Source organism: Oreochromis aureus, linkage group 14 (genome assembly GCF_013358895.1).
Source record: "Oreochromis aureus strain Israel breed Guangdong linkage group 14, ZZ_aureus, whole genome shotgun sequence".
Taxonomy (NCBI): Eukaryota; Metazoa; Chordata; class Actinopteri; order Cichliformes; family Cichlidae; genus Oreochromis; species Oreochromis aureus.
The window spans coordinates 30,800,847-30,821,354 of NC_052955.1; the positions used below are offsets into that span (position 1 = coordinate 30,800,847).

The following is a 20,508-nucleotide window of genomic DNA, read 5'->3' on the forward strand; positions in this document are numbered from 1 at the left end:
CAAAAAAAGTTGATAGCGATGCTCTTCAGACCAGAGGCTCTGCAAACTCCTCTGAAAGACTGAGACGTTCTATATTTGCACCACTATGTTCACACATAACTAATCCCCCAAATCTCAGATCTTAAGTAAAGCAAAGGCGGGGTTTTTTTGTTGTTGTTGTCTTTTTACTTGATATTGCTCTGTGTGTGTGTGTGTGTGTGTGTGTGTGTGTGTGTGTGTGTGTGTGTGTGTGTCTTGAAGCTCACTGATGGTTTTTTGACAGGTCAGAGAAGCGCTGATGTAGATGGTGTACTGAGCAATGTTAACATGCACAGGTTAAACACAACTGTTCCCAGCAGTCTGTGTTCTCTGGGCTGTGACAGAAGATCAGAATGAAACATGGGCAGTGTGCTAATAGGATTCTGTAATATCAGCCCCAAGTAGTGAGGAGGTGTGTGCATCACAGTAGTTTGGTGTTAAAAGACAGCATTTCTCTTGAAGCCAGTTTGCTGATAGCATCTCCAGTTCTCATTCCTCCGGGGCCAATTATGAAATCACACAGGAAGGCACACATGAAGACAAAGGAGGGCGTTTCTCTTTAATAATCCTTGTAGCACCCGAATAGATGTGCAGGTGGATCGGCATAAAGCCTTCACTAAAAGAGAAAGCCAGTGGTTTAGCTTTGTAAGAAAAGGCATTGTTATGTATGGTGAGACATTTTAGTTGACTTTTAATCATGCTGACAAACAAATGCTCTAAATTATAATTTAAATAATTTGTAGCTGAGGATTAGAAGTGTTTATGTTCATGTAGTGAAATAATGCACATACAGTGCTTTTATTTCAATATGAAAAGTAACTTTTGACTTTAGTTACTTTAGTTACTCTATTGATATACATTACATGATTTGCTTAGTAAAACTTTGTTTTTAATTTCCAATAGAATTTTTTTTGTTAAATATTGAATGTTCATTATTAAAACCACTTATGTCCTTATGTACCACTTGTCCTATAATGGCGTATACCAAATGTTGTCCATTGTGTCTCCAGCCACTTTGACCCTGAACTTCTCCAAGTGCCTCTTCTGAAATTACAGTTTTTACTACAATTAATCATGAGTGCAACTTCCCCAAAGTTTTGCTGGAGGAGAAACATTCTGAGCTGGAGATTAATTATAAAATAAGACACCTAGAGGTCAGCAGCTTATAAACATGAGTGGACAAACGTTTGAATCTGAACCTGCTCTTTAATAATGGTGTGTAATGAAGTTTGCTTGACCTACACTCATTTAAATGGCTGTACAAGATGCATTTCTTTTAATTAAAGATTTCATTGAATTCTTCTGCAGTGGTTTGCCCTTGCTGTAATTGTTGGGGTCATCACTGATGGTAAACCTCACAGTGTTAACTTGTCCTTTTGTGGCATAGAGAGCAAATACAGGAAATCTGTTTGAAGGTTTCTTAAAGACTAATTAGTTAGCATCTACATGTCACATAAACACTGAAGGAAAGCAGGACACATTCAGCTGGTGTGTTTTAGTCAGCATGTTTTGCTCTGAATGAAACTTTAGAACCCCAAGCAAAGCTTCATGCAGGAAGCATTGAGCGGTATATTAAATGTCCACAGGGGAAACAAATGAATATGGATGTGCAGGCAAACAAACCCACAAACAAAGACTTGGAAAAAATTATATAAAAGACATCCTAAGTTTATACACTTGAAAATATTCTGTCGATAAAAAAGGTGTTTGAAGGTGTTTGTTTGCCTTTGCAAAGCTCAGCCCTCTTGGGAACTTTGCTCTGGAGATCAAAACGAGTGACAAAATCATAGACACTCAAAGTAAGAAATGTTGTCTCTGTACTGTTAATTTGCACCACTGAGGTACAGATTAAAGACATTGTAACATTTATGTTGTCAACAAAAATAAATATTGGGACTGTTGACAAGATTTTCAAAATAAGATGTCCTATTATTTTTCATTTAACATGAACCTGCAGCTTGGACTTTTACCCTTTTGTCTAGACATGACTGCATAATGCAAAATGTAAAACACTAAAATGTTCCACCAAACTCTAATTTCAGTAAAATTAGTAAATGAATTTTCTGCAGGATTAGCAGTGAGACGATGGGTTTTCTCTTGAAGTAACTCGGTCTTCTACTGTGTAACAGCTTACTGTAGTCATGCAGAAACTCAGTTTGGCAAGAAATACGAGTTTGTGTTTTTACTCATTCATTTCTGTTTGCAGTTGGATCATAGAGGGTTCTTTGACTAAAGCCTGTGGATAAGGACAGTTTTATTGCAGTTTATAGTTATGAATGGCAGTGTTTGATTTACTAAATGTATTGGCACAATTGCTTTTTCACATAGGACATGGTTTATTAAGGGACAGCCTTTTTCCCTTAATAAATAATAAGTTGCTAATCTTATGACTCTTTAAAATGATGATATTCTGTCTGAAAACTTTGTGTTTTGTATCTTCCAGTATTCCCAGTCCTTAATTCTGTATCTCATGTTAAGAAAAAGACCAATAAAATCAGGTAGCAAGTGTGTATTATACTAAATTTATAGAGTGTAAAACAGAAGGTCAGTCAGGTTTGACCAATTGTTTCACATAATTGAATTGTGCTGAAATAAACTATGGTTTTGCTAGTGTGTTTGGAGATGTTTGCCAGGTGGCAATGAGAATCTTTTGTACATTTTGCTTATTTAATTGTAATTTGTGATGTAAAATCTGTAGGACTGAATATGCCACTCTGTGAAAGTCTACTTTTATATCTGGAAAATCTAGCACTGGACATTGTAAAGAGTCTATTTTGGAGCTTCATCTTTATCATCTGGTGTTAAATTGGCTCATTCTAAGCCATATCCAGCTGTCTGTTACTCATCCAAATTGAAATCTCTTGAGCCCCACATGAGAATTACCAAAGTGTTGTTGGAATGAACATACAGTGTTTAATTCTTCTGTGTTTCCAGCATGATTGTTACATGCTTGTTCTTGCATTTATACTTTTGTCTTCTTGATTACAGCAATGGAAGTGAATTTTTTGGTTTTGGCAGTATTTATATAACTAACAAAGTGAAAACATGCATGAGGGTGATGCCGCTGTTATTCAATGTAAATTGTGAAAAAGGAAATCAAAAACAAAACAGAATTGACAGCAACACTATCTCTCTATTGACAGAGTGTTAATAAGTTGCAGTGCGTGCACAATAGTAACAGTGCTCACAGGTGAAGGACAGCTACAGAAGGCTGTTCTGGATGTTACCTATATGTGGGTGTTTAGGAGTGTGCATTACAAAGTGACAGCAGCAGTGACAGATGATGGAGAGCTGAAAACACACACTATAATATTACCAGCCATATTTATTCAGAGCAAAAAAGCATAGAATTGAGAAACATACTTATCCTGATATTAAATTGGCCCCAATCTAATGTCAGGTAACTGCTCCCTGCTTTTGGCAGAAAACATATTAACATTTTTGACCATTTTATTTTAATTCTGTAGAAAAAAATATTAACCAATCTGCTGAGTGCACACACGTTTCCATTGTAAGTAATATCTAACCAATGAGTTTGAAGTCATATTTGTTAATTGCTTAGTATACAACAATTACTGATTATGACAGACTTCCCCATTTACAAAACACAGACTTCTTTAGATAATGCCATGTCTAGCAAAGTGCTAAGGAACAGTATTTTCATGTAGTTTTCACTTTTGTTGTTCAGAGGGTTTCTTTGGTTGACTGAGCTTAAAAGCAGTGATGGTGACATTTTTAAGACTTGAGAAAACAAACTTGTCCTAGTGAAAATGAAGTGAAAATTCAGAAATCCACCCTTGTTAGTTCAAATGTAAAGCACTATAGGTTGGTATACACAGACACACACATGCAGTCATACAGTGTCTATTACAAAGTGTTTTCTGTGCTCATTTTTATTCAACAGACTCATGGTTTCTGAAAAAACAACACAAAAACAACCTCTTTTTTCATCTGTTGGTGGGTGATTTGTGTATCCTATGTCTTCTGCCAGAGGGCATCAGAACAAACAATTGTGTGGATGCATTCGGTCTTTTAAAATTCTCAGGGCCCTCCTGAAGCACTGCTTTGTGTACAGCTCGTGTACAAGGGCTGGACTGGGAAAAAAATGACTGCTTTGTGTGTGTGTGTGTGTGTGTGTGTGTGTGTGTGTGTGTGTGTGTGTGTGTGTGTGTGTTTGTTTGTTTGTTTGTTTGTGTGTCTGTCTGTCTGTCTTGTTTGATTATAAATATTGAAACAAGTTTTAATCAGGTTGGTATTTTAAAGACAGCATTTTACCTGAACCCTAAAATCTCTCCCTTTCTAATTATATCCCTCTATCAATCTTCCTACCACGTTAATTTCATCTTCCTCCGTCTCTTCTTCACTTCTCCACAGCTGGTGCTAGCAGCAGCATGCTTTTGTGACTGTGAGGCCTGGTTACTAGTTGTTGCAAGTACTACTGCTCACTGTGCAGCAGCACCGATATCACATGTCGTTTAATTTGACACATTTTGCTGCATCTGTTTTATAGGTTTTTTTCTCGTTCTCAACACTTTTTCCATGCAGAACTTTGTTTTACAAAGATAGTGGAGGGGTCGGTCGCATTAAGAGATTTGATTGGGCAATCTAGTGTCAGTAATGAAAATGAGCAAATAGGCTGCTGTCAGTGCTTGTAAGGCTGGTTTGCAGCGACCTTTCAGGCTGCTCCAGTGCGTCGGCCCACCGGGAAAATGCCCATTATGCCAGATTACCAATCCAGCCTTGTCGTGTACAGAGTAGCTAATACCCAATGATGTGTTGTAACATTTACACCACTCTCTCCTTATGGTAGTTGCTGGTGGTGAAGCAGCCTGTCAGAAGGCTCCTGTAAAAGCCCCTAAGGATTTGATGTCTCAGTCCAAAGGTCTTCAAACACCTGAAGTTGTAGAAGCACTGCTTCTTTTTAACAGTAGCAGTTCTGTGAGTAACCTGTGTCACGTCTTTGTCTATGTGGGCTCAAAGACAAGTGTTTTGAGGGCTAACCCTTGAAAACACTTGTAATAACACAGAGTAACATCTGTGGGTCTCTGGTCACTGAAACTGCTTTCTGTAAAGAATGAAACAGTCCAGTTCATATGTAATAAATTCACTGCTGGTTTGTCAGAATCACTCTGAGACAGGATGTTTCTAATTTTGACAATATTTAGCAGATGAAAGAAGTCATTCTAGCTTTTTTGTTTGATGTGCGAGTTAATGGTTCATCATCATCTCTTGGGTGTTGTATTTGATTACTGTTATTGGTCTTCAAAGGTAATACAAATGAACAGTCTAAGTCATCAGTGCCAATATATGTTATAACATAGTTAAATACATATTTCATGTAACACAAATTAAACAGAGCAGCCAAACTTGTGCAAGTTTTTTTTTTTTTATCTCTGATGATTTCATTCTGCCGAGAGCCTTACATCCCACTGACAAATGCATGCATACTTTCCACTAAGAGGTGTCAGCATTTTGTTTGTATAGACTTTTCAGTGTGTACAACATTTTGTACTACAGTGTGTACCACATGTCCTGTAGAGCATTCATTTAGGAATTTAGTGGCTCCATCGCTACTAATTCTATGCTGCATTTATTATACAGTAGCACACGGTGCATGCACCAGGTTGGCAGGTTGGCAGGCAGCAAGTCGTTATACTGTAGCTGAGTTTCCAGTGTATTGATGTGTCATTTGTGTAGTATTTTTCACAGTATGTGTAAAATCATGTATAAGAGAGATGCACTCCTTATGCACAGCACACGGTATCAATCATGTTAGTCTGGATCTCTTGAAGAAGCTGTTATGAGGCTGCCAAGCCAAAGCTAAGCTAAAGGCAAAGAGCTTGATACAGATACAAGTCTGCTTTAACCATGGAGATTGATGGAAAGCATCAACTCAAACCGCTACAAGATTCAGTAGTTTTAGGCAGTCATGAGGAATCAGTGAGCCTATTGTCTATTATAAGCTTTCAAGGTAGTGAAGAGGAAAATTTTAAGAAAATCAGTCTGAAACAGGCAAAAGGGGACTATAAAGAAAGCTGGAGAGGAAACTGCAATGCAACAACATCAAAGACGTGTGGAGGGGAATGAACACCATCAATGGCTTCAAATGGGAAAGAAGCTAGACTTCAGGATATATGGAGATGGCAAAGGTTTACAACAGGCTTGACCTGGTGCCCTCTCCTGGCCTATCCCCTCCTTCATGACCCTCGATACCACAGCTTTAGCACTTTCTATGACAGCTTTAGCTCAACTGCTCTTTAGTATGGGACAGGTGAGAGATGAGCTGAGGTGGAACAACTAAGGCAAAGGACGGGGTAAGTCTCAGGCTACTTAAAAACTGTACAGTTCAGCTGATGAAGCTTCTTTACACTATATTCAGTCTCAGTCTTCATTTCAAGATGATTCCAACCTCTCCGTGAATCGCTACCTTATCGTGGTGGAGGGGTTTGTGTGTCCCAGGGATCCCAGGGGCTATGTTGTCTGGGGGCTTTTGCCCCCTGGTAGGGTCTCCCATGGCAAATTAGTCCTGGGTGAGGGTCCAGACAAAGAGCGATTCAGAAGACCCTTATGAAGAGAATATCGAGGGAACAGTTTACCCTGCCCGGGATAGGGTTACCGGGGCCCGCCCTGGAGCCAGGCCCGGGAGGGTGCCCGAGGCAGCGCGTCTGGTGGCCGGGCCTTAGTCCATGGGGCCTGGCTGGGCACAGCCCGAAGAGGAGACATGGGCCCATCCTCCCGCAGGCCCACCACCCACAGGAGGCGCCATAGGGGTCGGGTGCATTGTGTGCTGGGCGGCGGCCAGGAGCGGAGGCCCTGGCGGACTGATCCCCGGCTGCCAAGACTGGCAATAGGGACACTGGACCAGCTCTTTATCCTCTCAAGGATACTCGAGGGTGCATGGGAGTTTGCCCAACCAGTCTACATGTGTTTTGTGGACTTGGAGAAGGCATTCGACCGTGTCCCTCGGGGTGTCCTGTGGGAGGAGTATGGGGTGTCTGGCCCATTGCTACGGGCCATTCGATCCCTATACAACCGTTGCAAGAGTTTGGTTCGCATTGCCGGCAATAAGTCGGACTCATTCCCGGTGGGTGATGGGCTCCGCCAGGGCTGCCCTTGTCACCGGTTCTGTTCATAATTTTTATGGACAGGATTTCTAGGTGCCAAGTGGCGGAGGGCTTTCGCTTGGTGGCCTCAGAGAATCTTTCGCTTTTGCGGATGGCCTCAGAATCTCATCTCTGCTTTTTGCGGATGATGTGGTACTGTTGGCTTCATCAGGTGGAGGCCTCCAGCTCCTGCACTGGAGGAGTTCTCGGGTCTTGCCGAGTGTGAAGCAGCGGGAATGAGGATCAGCACCTCCAAATCCTGGCAGACCCAGGACACGCTGGCGAGAGATTATATCTCCTCACCTATGGCCACGGCTGGCCTGGAAAGAACGAGATCGCGGATACAAGCGGCAGAAATGAGCTGGTGGCTGGCCTCCCCTTAGAGATAAGCTGGAGGAGGTGGCTGGGGAGAGATGAGGTCTGGGCTTCTCTGCTTGGGTGAGGCTGCTGCCCCGGGCAGACCCAGGACCTCTGGATAAAGCTGGATGAAGATGGATGGATGGATGGATGGATGGATGGATTCCAACCTTGTCAAAGACATAATGTTTTGTATCAGTACCCAAGTGTTGCAACTGTTGACTAATGATTAATTACTAAAAAAAGGCTCTCTTGTCCTGCTGAGACCATAAACATTAGACCCATTACAGCTTAAATACCAGGAAAACACTGATGTGGTTGATGTGATGCTTTACTTGATGTGATGCTTTACTTTGGAAGATAGGGTGGAGCCCACCTTCACATATATAATTAACAGAATGACCACATTTTGTTAAGCTTGCAGACTATGTTTTGGGAGTTTACGTGAGCAACGTTAGCACCTCAAAGGAACCTGTTCTGGCTCTGTTCCTCTCTGAATCGTACGCGTCCTCGGTGAGGCTGTGCATCAGAGGTGTATGAGGAGTACGTTGCATATCATCCTCAACAGCCCCGTTCACCCCCTCTGTGTTATTCTAGTCAGACAGAGAAGCACACACAACTGGCTCCCATCCCTACACTGTAAAACTGGGTTGTTCAGGAGATCCCTTATCACTGCTGCTATTAGATTTTATAATGCTGATCGTTCATTTTATGGCGATGATTTGCACTTTTTACTCGTGCATTTTATTGCTTTTAACTATTGTGGATGTTTTATGTTCAGCCTGTGCTTATTTTATGTTTTGACTCTGTCTATAGGACACCTGAATCTCCCTGAGGGGATTAATAAAATGTATCTATCTGTCTGACTGGGTACAGACAGTCAGGATTTAAACCATAAAGAGATGAGCTGAACAATCATCTGTTCAGATTTGGGTATAGGGGAGTATATTTAACATTACTTATAACACAGCTAAAGAGACATTAGCTTGATCACGATTATGTAAATCACTGCTGATTGCTGATTGATGCCTTCATGCATTGCTTTCTGGCCACTTACTCTCTCTCTTTTTCCTTTCAAATTGGCTTTTAAATTCTACTCTGAAATTTTTGATATTGCATTATTTAGAACTCGCTCAATGCCACTGGCTCAAGGAACAAAACCCCTTACAAACTTACCAATCAAACTCTTATAGGCTTTGGATGGTTGATCAACTGATTTACAGAGCACCATCAGCTTCCCATTTGCTAAGATTCTAGTACTAAAGATTTTTCCCTAACTCTTATTTAATGACACTTGACAGTTTAAGTGTACTTATTGACTGTACTGTTAGCCTGCATCTCCATCCTTTTCTTTAAAACCTTAAAATGCTTCACATCACTCTTTACAATTTCCCTGTTTTTAACCTGCCTGTTTATCTCACATTCTGCTAACTGTTCATTGTATTTTACCCCTTCTTTTTAATGTTATTCCCCTTCACCCATTACAAAACCCCTGCTCTCTTCTCGTATGGACTGATGTTGAGTTTGAACAAGGAAAACAAACTAATTACCTTGAAGTCTCCTCTGCATTCCTGTTAATAGGTGTTGGAAAGAAGAAATCGGGAATATGATAAATACATAAATGAAGAGATAAGTAGATATATTCAAAATCAAAGTTACAGTAATACATTGTTTCAAATGTCCAGCTCAAGCCAACGGTAGCTGGTTAGCTTTTAAAAGCACCGTTAGGAATATGCAGTGACTGGAGCACTGGTGGTCATATCAGTGAGGAAGGAGCACTTAGATCATATGAGTTAAACAGCAAGAGGAAAGAGTGAGCACAGTGAATGAGGGCTGTACCAGTTTCCACAAGCAACATGGTAAGTATGACAACACTTGCATAAATTCAGTGCATCAAGCCCAAAGGACACTTTTGTATAATTTCGAGATCCAAATGGTTTTAGCAAAACTGCATTACTTGATGCCTTGAGAATGAGAAAAAGCTAGATAACTAGATTCCCTTATTCAGGATAAATTATGTTGTACGTGCAGTAAAGTCAGAAATTTTATAGGGAGCACTGAAAGCGTTGAATGTATTTTCAAGTAAACACTATAGAGTGGTCTGCAAAGGAGCTTGATAACACAGAAACACACAAGAGGTTAACACAGAGATAGAGACAGAAAAAAAAATCACAGACACCTTTGAAAACTCCTCAGCTGGTCTGCTTTTGGAAGGAGGGGCTGGAAAAAATGATTGAAAACAGACATCAGAGAGGGTCTGAATGGTACGGAGCCCCTCTGATGACATGGTCCAAAAAATAAATATATTGTGGCCACAAAATACTACTTCGTGCCCTCGAAATAGTATAACGTGCCCACGAAATACTTATTTGTGGCCACGAAATACTATTTCGAGGGCACGAAATAGGTATAACGTGCGCACGAAATGCTAATTTGTGGGCACGAATTGGGTATAATGTGGCAACGAATTACGCATTTGTGGCAACGGAATAGATGACGTGTGCTCATCATATTGATACAATTCCTGGACAGCTGCGTAGAGACATAAGCATAAGAGTAGGCTAAACCTATACACCATGGACAGAGACAGTATGATTGAGTTTTATTTTAGGCTGGGAATGAGCTACAAATGCATTTTGAAAAGTCTGGCAATGCCAGGAACCATTACTACGGAGAGACATTTAAATAGGATATTGAGAGCCCAGTTGCTTTACAGACGTAAGTACGACCTGGACGCCGGGATAGATTTTATTGTCAACCAACTGCAAGGGCCTGGGAAGGATCACGGTTATCAGTCAAGTGTTTTGTGCCCACAAATTAGCATTTCGTGCGCACGTTATACCTATTTCGTGCCTTCGAAATAGTATTTCGTGGGCACAAATAAGTATTTCGTGGGCACGCTATACCCATTTCATGCCCATGAAGTAATATTTTGTGGCCACAATTTATTTATTTTTTGGACCATGTCATCAGAGGGGCTCCGTAGAATGGTAATCATCATTCAAAAAATTATTATACGCAAAATAATTATAAAAACAAAGAAGTTGATGGTTAGTGTTGCATGAATGAATAAGATGTTCCATCAACAACTGCATCAAATTGTACAGACATTTTACAAAGGCATGGCTTGAAAAGACTGCCGTACACGTTGTTAATGAAGTATGAAAAACTGAAAAAAAAACTGAGGATAACAAGGATTTTCTGGTGCTTTACAGCTAGTTAAGTAAAAATAAATTTTCACACTTATAATATGATTATATATTATAATATATTCTTGGATATGTATGGAAGAGGATTAAGGTCACTGGAAAAAAATAGTGTGGATGTGTTGTTTTGTTTTTTTGTCTTAGAATTCTGACTTTAATTTAAATTCTGAAAAAAAGACATCTGCACTTTTTGTTCCAGTGGCCCTAATCATTTTCCGTAGATATGAGATTCAGAAATATGACAGATTTTACAGATGTAAAATATGATAGAAATGTTCTGATGGGATCTGAAACATTAATTTAAAAAAAGACTTGGCTCACCCAGAGAGGATGAAAAAAATGAGAGAACAAAATGAGAGACTTTTGAGGAGATACACTGCATGGTGAGTTTTATTTGAATGCATTCAGTTTTATGATCAATTTTTTTCATCTCCACATTTATTTGTTAATTTTTTTTCCCCACCAGACAACCAGCAGCTGAAATCTTTATTCACAGATGAGGAGGAGGACGGGGGGCTGATTGATTGATTGTTAAAGAAGAAGAGAGATTTTCTCCAGACTGTTGGTTCCAGTGTTTAGCTGTCTGTGAGGACAAAAAACAGATTAGTCAAAAATCACCTCTGCTGTGATGGTTCATTAGCTCATTTCTGATGGATCATATTCAGTGTTTGACTTCTGTGCAAAATCACAAACTTTAGCCCTGTAGTATTCCTGTTTAGTAGCGGGTCATCATTTTGAAGTACAGCACAGAAGCATGACAAGCAAAGTTTTATCAGTATTTTTTTTTTCTTTTTTGCCTGTCCCATTTGGTTCTTTTGCCATCAGAATTATTGTCTAAAGGCGAAGAAAGATGCCCAACGGATTTACTTTACTTTACCATCCCAGCCTTGCCGTAATGGTCTATTTGATTCACCTTTGCTTTTATTGTTTATTTTATTTTCGCTTGCTACACACGGGACAGACATGACTGGGGGAAAGAAAAGGGAGAAAGAAAGAGGGAAAGAAAAACAGCGGGGAAGAGGAACGTTGATAAAGGGCAAAAAAAAACATAAACCAACAAAACAAACAGACAAAAAATACATATATCAATCACCTGGATCACCTGTTGAAAAAGAAAAAAGAGAAAACAAGCAAAAAAACAGAGCAATATAATAAACAACATCATCGCGATGATGTATGTGAATATAACAGTAAATACTAAATACTGAATATTATTGTGGTGCCGCACGTTGGATCGACAGCGCACAGTGTGCTTTGAGGTAGGAGCCAAAAAGGGTGTAGTTCGTGTCTGTGGAGTTTTATCAGTAATAACATGTCTGTGGTACAACATCAGATATACTACTGATGTTCATGAAAGAGAGCTTTTAATTCAATTCAATTCAATTTTATTTGTACAGCGCCAAATCACAACAGTCACCTCAAGATGCTTTATATTGTAAGGTAGACCCTTGTAAGGTAGACAGATGAAAAAAGAGGTTGTTTTTCAGAATCAGAATCAGAATACTTTATTGATCCCTGGGGGAAATTATTTCTTTGTTACAGTGCTCCATTATACACCAACATTAACAAAACAGACAACACGCTAACTAAGAATAGTACAATATATATAAATATATATATCTCTATATATATATATATATACATAAGTCACACAATAATAAATAGCGGGAAAGAACCGTGTAGTTGTGGCAGTAACCAGTATGTTAAGCAGATGCGTTGTACAGGGAGATGGCCACAGGCAGGAATGATTTCCTGTGACGTTCAGTGGTGCTTTTCGGTAATCTCAGTCTCTCACTGAACGTGCTCCTGTGACTGACCAGCATGTCATGGAGTGGGTGGGAGGTGTTATCCAACATTGTCTTTATTTTGGACAGCATCCGCCTCTCCGACACTACCTTGAGGGAGTCCAGCTCCATCCCAACAACATTACTGGCCTTACGGATCAGTTTATTGAGTCTGTTGGCATCTGCGACCCTCAGCCTGCTCCCCCAGCATGCCACAGCATAGAGGATCGCACTGGCCACAACAGACTCGTAGAAAATCCTCAGCATTTTGTGGCAGATGTTGAAGGACCTCAGTCGCCTCAAAAAATAGAGACGACTCTGGCCCTTCCTGTAGAGTGCTTTGGTGTTTTTAGCCCAGTCCAGTTTATTGTCAATGTGTACTCCAAGGTATTTATAATCCTCCACAATGTCAACACTGACCCCCTGGATTGAAACAGGGGTCAAGTGTTTCCTGGTCTTCCTGAAGTCCACGATCAGTTCTTTGGTCTTTGCCATGTTGAGCTGCAGGTGATTCTGCTCACACCACGTGACAAAGGAGTCGACCACAGCCCGGTACTCCGTCTCATCATCCCTGCTGATGCATCCAACCACCGCTGAGTCATCAGAAAACTTCTGAAGATGGCAGGTCTCTGTGCAGTGGCTGAAGTCCGTGGTGTAGAGGGTGAAGAGGAAGGGGAGAGACAGTCCCTGGGTGCCCCTGTGTTGCTGATCACCTTGTCAGACACACACTGTGGGAGACATACATATTGTGGTCTTCCTGACAGGTAATCAACAATCCAGGACACCAGTGAAGCATCCACCTGCATCGCTGCTTTATCACCCAGCAGGGTCGGCCTGATGGTGTTGAAAGCACTGGAAAAGTCAAAAACATGACCCTCACAGTGCTCGCTGGCTGGTCCAGGTGGGTGTAGACACGATCAAGCAGGTAGATGATGGCGTCCTCAGTTCGAGACGAGGCTGATAGGCAAATTGAAGGGGATCCAGATGTGGTGGTCTGACAATGGGTCGCAGCTGGTCCAGGATGAGCCTTTCCAGGGTCTTCATGATGTGGGAGGTCAGTGCCACGGGCCTGTAATCCTGGGAGCCACTGGGACGTGGCGTCTTTGGTACAGGGACGAGGCATGATGTCTTCCACAGCACTGGTACCCTCTGCAGACTCAGACTCAGCATAAACAGTTTATGAAAGACTCCACACAACTGGGGGGCACAGGCCTTGAGGACGCGGGGACTCACTCCGTCTGGTCCAGCAGACTTGCCTGAGTGAAGTCTCCTCATTTGCATCTCCACCTGGTATTGAGTGAAGGTGATGGGTGGGGGAGGGGTGTCAGGAATCTCACAGGAGGCAACAGTGCTATGGGAAGAGAGAGGCTGGCACAGTGGTGTGGCTCTGGATTCCAGGCTGACTACAGGTGAGGTTGTGGGGGTGTGAGCAGACACTGTGGTGTCGAATCTATTGAAAAACAGATTCAACTCGTTAGCTCTATCCTCACCTCCCTCAGCTCCCCTGCTGTTGGTTGGCCTGAATCCAGGGATGGTCTTCATGCCCTTCCACACCTCTCTCATGCTGTTCTGCTGGAGTTTCCACTCCAGCTTCCTCCTGTAATTGTCCTTAGCCTCTCTGATCTTGTCCTTTAGTAACACCTGGACCTTCCTCACCTCCTCTTTATTGCCCTCTCTGAAAGCCCTCTTCTTGTTGTTGAGGAGGGCTTTGATGTCCTTAGTCACCCACGGCTTGTTATTTGGGTAACAATGAACAGTCTGAGTTGGAACAATGGAGTCGGTGCAGAAAGTTATGTAGTCTGTGATACACTCAGTAAGCCCATTGATGTCCTCAGCGTGAGGCTCACAGAGTGTCTCCCAGTTAGTCACCTCGAAACAGTCCTGTAGTTCCGCTAAGGCCTCCTCTGACCACCTCCTAACGCTCCTCGTGGTCACAGGTTCCCTCCTCACAATTGGCACATAGCGGGGGTGAGGTGAATCAGGTTATGATCTGACCTACCAAGTGGGGGAGGGAGGAGGGCTGTATGCATCCTTTACATTAGCATACAGCAGATCTAGAATTTTCTCTCCCCTGGTGGGACAGTCCACATATTGTTTGAATGTTGGAAGTGTGTTGTCCAGTGATACATGGTTGAAGTCACCCGAGATCACAATAAAGGCACTCGGGTGCTGAGTCTGTAACCAGGCTATGGCAGAGTGGATAGTGTCACATGCAGCTGTGGGGTTAGCAGAGGGAGGAACATAAACAGCCACCAAGATCACGTGAGAAAATTCCCTTGGTAAATAATACGGCCTGAGTCCTACAGCACACAGTTCAATGTCCGGGCAACAAATCCTTTCCTTGATTGTTATGTTGGCAGGGTTACACCACCGGTTGTTAACTAAAACAGCAAGCCCACCTCCTTTCCGCTTACCGCTAGCGATGCTGTCCCTGTCCGCCCGAACAGTGTGGAAGCCTTCCACTGAAGCATTCTCATCGGGAATATCCTGGTGCATCCATGATTCGGTGAAACACATCAGGCTACATTCTTGGTATTCCCTCTGACTCCGTACCAGTGCTGAGAGCTCGTCGATTTTATTCGCTAAGGACCTCACATTTCCCATCACGATAGACGGCAGACACGGTTTATACCTCCTCCTCGCTTGAGCCTCCGTTGTCTCACCGTCTCCTTCTTTTATACTCTTCTGTCCTGACCTCTGCATCCCGAAGTTTTCCTCCAAATTTCAGCTGGTAATTCAGCGATTCAGGGCGATCAGCTGATCTCTGGAGTAAACAGTCCGTTGTGTGCCGCGGTCCTGTTCCTTGATAAATAGCAGTTCCACGGCCACAGAAGAAGAAAAACTCTCTCAATCCATGATTGAGTAAAATATAATAGTAAAATACAAGTCAGGAAAAAAAGAATACGTAAGAAAAAGAGCTAAACTAAAAGAAAAGGCTGGAGCGACTGTAGCAGGCTGCACGCTGGTTGACGCATGCGCACAACCAGCGCATGTGTTACATACAGAGAAAACAACAATCATATGACCCCCTATGAGGAAGCACTTTGGCGACAGTGGGAAGCAAAAACTCCCTTTTAACAGGAGGAAACCTCCAGCAGAACCAGGGAGGGGCGGCCATCTGCTGCCATTTGATTTAGAGGTGACAAACTTCCTAAAGAAGTTTCTGACGTTTTGTAGCAGTTCTCATGCTCATTCCTTTGAATGCCTGGATAAAATGTAGGGGCCTTCACAGTAGAAGTGAGTGATCCAAATGATTGAGCTTTTAAGAAAAGCATCTGCTGGACTGGTTGAGTGTGAAGGAAGGGAGATTGGATATAATACACACTGATGAAGAGAGCCACAACTGTATTTACTTGCACTGGTTCTTCATTATATCATAGAAATATGTAAAAAGTAATGTAAAGGAAAACAGGCAAACACACACAAACAGGCATCAACACACGCACACACCTTGGGCTCACATACTTTTGCAGCTGATGTAGTCCTGTTGACATGACAGATCAGTTAGTGCAACGTTCCCATTGATGCTGATACTGTACCAGTCTGTTAAGCTGAAAAGAGTGCTGAGTGTCGAGGCAAAGGTCTAATTGCACTGTCATGAACTTTAACATTTAACACGCTAACTGAGGCCTGTAGAATCTGAGATTTAGCACTTGAGGGTTTTTTGTTTTGGGTTGTTTTTTTTCACATTCGGAGCCCTGGCTGCATGTTGTGACCTTGGAGTGAATTTAAAGAGATGTCCATTCCCTGGAAGGAATGTGCCATTGTGTTAGCACACCCCTTAATGCTCCAGACTGGAAAACTGCCAAAACCTCCGCATTTATACAGATTCTCACACTTGCTGATAATCGATAAATCAAATGCATTTCATTAGCTCCTTCTGGCTGCTACTTAATAACTATGGAAGCAGTAAGAGTGGACGTAGTTTTTCACAGGACTTGCATTGAGAAAAATTATTTTTCACATGAGCGCAACTGATCATTTAAAAAAAATAATTACGTAATTAAATTGTAGGATATTTATATATCCTGTCCAGTAGGGACACTCAGTGCACCAGGCCAAATGACAGTTTCACTGTCTGCGTGATGACTCAACCACAGTCTGACCCTCATCCTTTAACCTCTCACTTTTGTGATACGCTTCACTGTGCCATCACATATTAGAACCCGGACTCCATATTGAATCATGCTAATATTGTCCTACTTTTAACTTTCCCTCTTTCTTGTGGCCAAGTTGCTCTCCGTGTTGTGTGGGCTTAGTGAAGTTCTCCCCTGATCTCCATCACTCTCTGTGAACACTAGCAATGAATGTCTCATTTATTCTGTGGTCACTGGTGTGAAGCAGACTGCACTCTAATTGAGACCAAAGGTCAAATATGAAACATCTTCACAAGAGATTCATTGTAATTTTGTTCTGTCTCTTAAGAAATTGAACACTTCAGTTTAGCAAATGCAGAGATGGTTGAATTTGTAAAACTACTTCTCAATAGTGTATGTGTCCTGCCTGTGTTTTCTTGGTGGGTGGGTGGAGTTATAACGAAAAAACCCCCAAAAAGATAAAAGATAAGGGGTTCAGTAGCAGTACATTTCAGTCTAGAATAATCATTCTAAAACCAAACATTTATAACTGAATTCAAGATTAATATCCCCCACAAAGAGGTTTCTGTCACACAATAATGAAAAACACACTAAAACTTTCCTGGCTGTTGAAGGCTGTTGGAGTCTGATCAACACATCTGGTTGCACGTGCCTTTGATCAGCTTTTCATTAACTCACAACTTTCCTAAACGATTAATGAGGCCGTTCGAAGCAACCGGCAGGAGTTCTAGATTATTCTTAGTTTTGTCCAGCAGCAGAGTAAACAAAAATATATGTCCTACTGGGATGTATCAGATATGCTTATGTTGACTTCAAACATCATATCTGGAAGATCTCAAGCAGTAAGTCAACATACTTAAGAAGGCTAGTCTTAATGAACATGATGTCATTGTAAATAGCATACATAAAGCACCAATATATTGTTAACACTTGCTGAATATTAGTTTTCTGTTTTTTCCCTCAAGTAAAATGTAATTGAAGGAAAATAATAGTCAGAATAACACTCAGCTATTTAAAAAAATGTTATATATGTAAATTTTGGTTAAGCAGCATGAAGTTGGACCATATTTCATCAAAGTGGATGACACTTTATTCTCCAGAGGTTTCAAATCACGCTAATATTTTACCTCATTATAGTTTTCAGCTGACACCTCACAACCTTAATCATTTCATATCTTTGTAGTTACTGCATGTTGTTATACTCTTCTTTGCTATCATGCTTGGACTGATGATAGGTTTAAAATAAGCCTTAAAGAGATGCAGCCACACTTAGTATCAAGTTATTTTACCTGGGCCGTGTCAGTGAATCACATATCTTAATGGAAAATTAAACGGAATAGCTTTAGCTGCGGCTTTCAATTTGTATATTGTTGATAAAACCTGACACATACAGCATTTTATTGTTTCAGTCCCTCTGTAGATTTTTTTATTGCATCTTTCCTGTTTAACCAGTCTGGCCTTGTTTTCCACTTTGGGTTAATTGTGGATTTTATAGAATCTTAATGAAGTGGTTATTTTCTCCAAGCCTCCCATCAACTGAGCTGTGGGGAAACACGTCTGGCTATTTTCTGACCACAACTGCTCTGCTTACCTGTTCTGTAATTAATTAATTGCAGTGATTTTGTATCCACAAAAAAGAGGTTGTGCAGAATAATTGTTGTACTCGAAGGTTTTTAATGCAACAGAGTGTAAAATTGTAGTCAACTGTATAAATCATTAACTGGGGAAGTGATGTTTTTAGCCTATCCGGGCCCCAAACTTTTTTGACAACAACAACAAAAATAATAATTCTTAAAATCTCAGCTTTAAGATGGTTATGTGAGGATTGTTGTTGAAGAGTCAGTATAATATTTGTTTATTAATTACACTGTATTGGTGCATGTGGTTGTTGAGAGTGTGAATGGCAGGAGGTTTGAATTCTCTCATGTACAGTGATGTTTGAGTCAAAAAAAATGGGTGATCATATTGGAATAATTATAATTATTAACTTTTTAGTTATGTCAGAGCCAGTGTGTGTACAGCATAACTAATAGAAACCAAGAGGTGTGAAACCCAATTACTCGCTTTTCTGCTCTTCTACACTGCTGTACCCAGCTGGTTGTCAGTCATGACTTTGTTCGTAGAATATGATTCTGTTTGTTGGATCCAAGCCTCAGAGTCCAGTTCAGCACTCCCAAGTGAAAAGCATGACTTCAGTTGTTGTCCGTGTTCTTAGAGTTAGAACTGGGTTTTTTTGTTGTTGTTGTTTCGTTTTTCTCGTTTTTTCGTTTACTCACTGGAACACTTTAAACTTGGTTGGTGGTGGGTACCAGCTAACCAGGAATCTCATGCAGGCTCTCATGTAGCTACACAAGAAGGCTGTTGATGGTGTCTGCAGACCACACGGGAGGGAGCTTGGAGAGAAGAGGGTAGAGCAGAGCACTGGGAAAGCACTCTGGAGATGAGAGTGGAAAGAGAGAGGGTACAATGAGCTGCTCGAGTTTTTAAGCAGTGTTCAAAATATTCATGAATTTAGTTTACAGTGTACAAATGAACAAACCAATCTGTGGCCTTCATCATGGCTCCAACAGCTGTGTTACTATCTCAAATAGTTTGGCCTTGGTTTCATTACTGTCAGCCTCATAGATGCAGAACAAAGATGAGGATGGTGATGCTGATGGAGGCAAAATGAATGCTTGTTCTCTAATTGTAAAATCAGCTGTTCACCTACGCTGAAAACATAGCTACAAACATTTGATCTATTTATTCACTGGGTTAGGGAAAATGTGTTTATTATAACAGAAGAGATAACGAGATGCTACCATATGCAATCATAATGAAAACAAAGACTATGATAATTAGCTCAAAAGTAGATTCTGAAAGGATGGAGAGTGTCTAATCTCACTGCCGTTTCTGCTGCTTCTGTGATGAAGACGAGGGAGGAACTATGTTATCGAGGCAAAAACATCAGCTTTGCAAGTAATGAAGGATAATTTCCTTTCTTCAGTGGAATAAATTGAATATTTAAATTGATAATTGACAATTAATAATAATATTTCATTATTATTTAGGTAATAAATGAGGTGCTTAACAGAGAGTCACAGTCATATGAATTCATTAATGCTCACTATACTCACCTTAGCCATTGACTGTCAATGCTAACTGCTGGTGCTGATAGCCCTGTCTCTTACGACACCACTGCTCATTGACATATTTACGTCTTTGTCATATAATAACAACAACAAGTCACGGAAGAACATCACAGATTAGAATATTCACCCCTTATTTCTATTTTAAACCTTTCCCAGCAAGCAGCTTTAGCATGTAGAGGAACTCTCTATAGCACAGGTGTCAAACTCCAGGCCTCAAGGGCCGGTGTCCTGCAGGTTTTACATGTGTCCTTTATCCAACACAGCTGATTCAAATGGCTAAATTACCTCCTCAACGTGTCTTGCAGTTATCCAGAAGCCTGGTAATGAACTAATCATTTGATTCAGGTGTGTTGACCCAGGATGTTATCTAAAACCTGCAGGACACCGGCCCTCGAGGCCTGGAGTTCGACACCCCTGCTCTATAGGCTCATCATGTTCTATAAATGAGTGGGTGAAAGTACTGAGAGCACAGATGCTGTGTGCCAAGAACCAAATTTTAATTCTGACTCTATTCAGTTTTTGCATTCTGTCTTGTCTGATCTTACAAGGACCAAAGGTTAAAGCAGACAACTAAAGAGGAAGTGTAAGCCACTCAAGCTTTAAATATGAAGTCTTAATTTGGCTGGTGTTATCTCTCTCCTAGCAGAGTTCTGTATGGCTTGACTTTCACACACAGTCAGTAATCAAATTAGGCATGCTGTTCCTAATGTGGGTAAGTGCTAATTGTAGAAATTATTTAAAAACCTACCCTCTATTATTGTCAGCTATTAGCTGCACTCTAAAAGTTGATGTCCCCAGTATTCCCTCATTTC

The 20,508-nt window shown here is 41.1% G+C and overlaps 1 protein-coding gene and 1 long non-coding RNA gene across 2 annotated transcripts in view; one reads left to right on the forward strand and one right to left on the reverse strand.

The window, feature by feature from the left end:
- Positions 1-20,508, forward strand: part of LOC116328960 (limbic system associated membrane protein) — a 1,233,629-nt gene that overhangs the window by 354,174 nt on the left and 858,947 nt on the right. The gene's annotated exons all lie outside the window — the stretch shown is intronic.
- On the reverse strand, positions 11,083-19,886 carry LOC120443641. The gene is made up of 3 exons (XR_005615556.1): positions 19,682-19,886; positions 18,842-18,999; positions 11,083-11,267 (listed from the first exon to the last, which is right to left on the reverse strand). It is a non-coding gene; the product is annotated as an uncharacterized LOC120443641 (long non-coding RNA).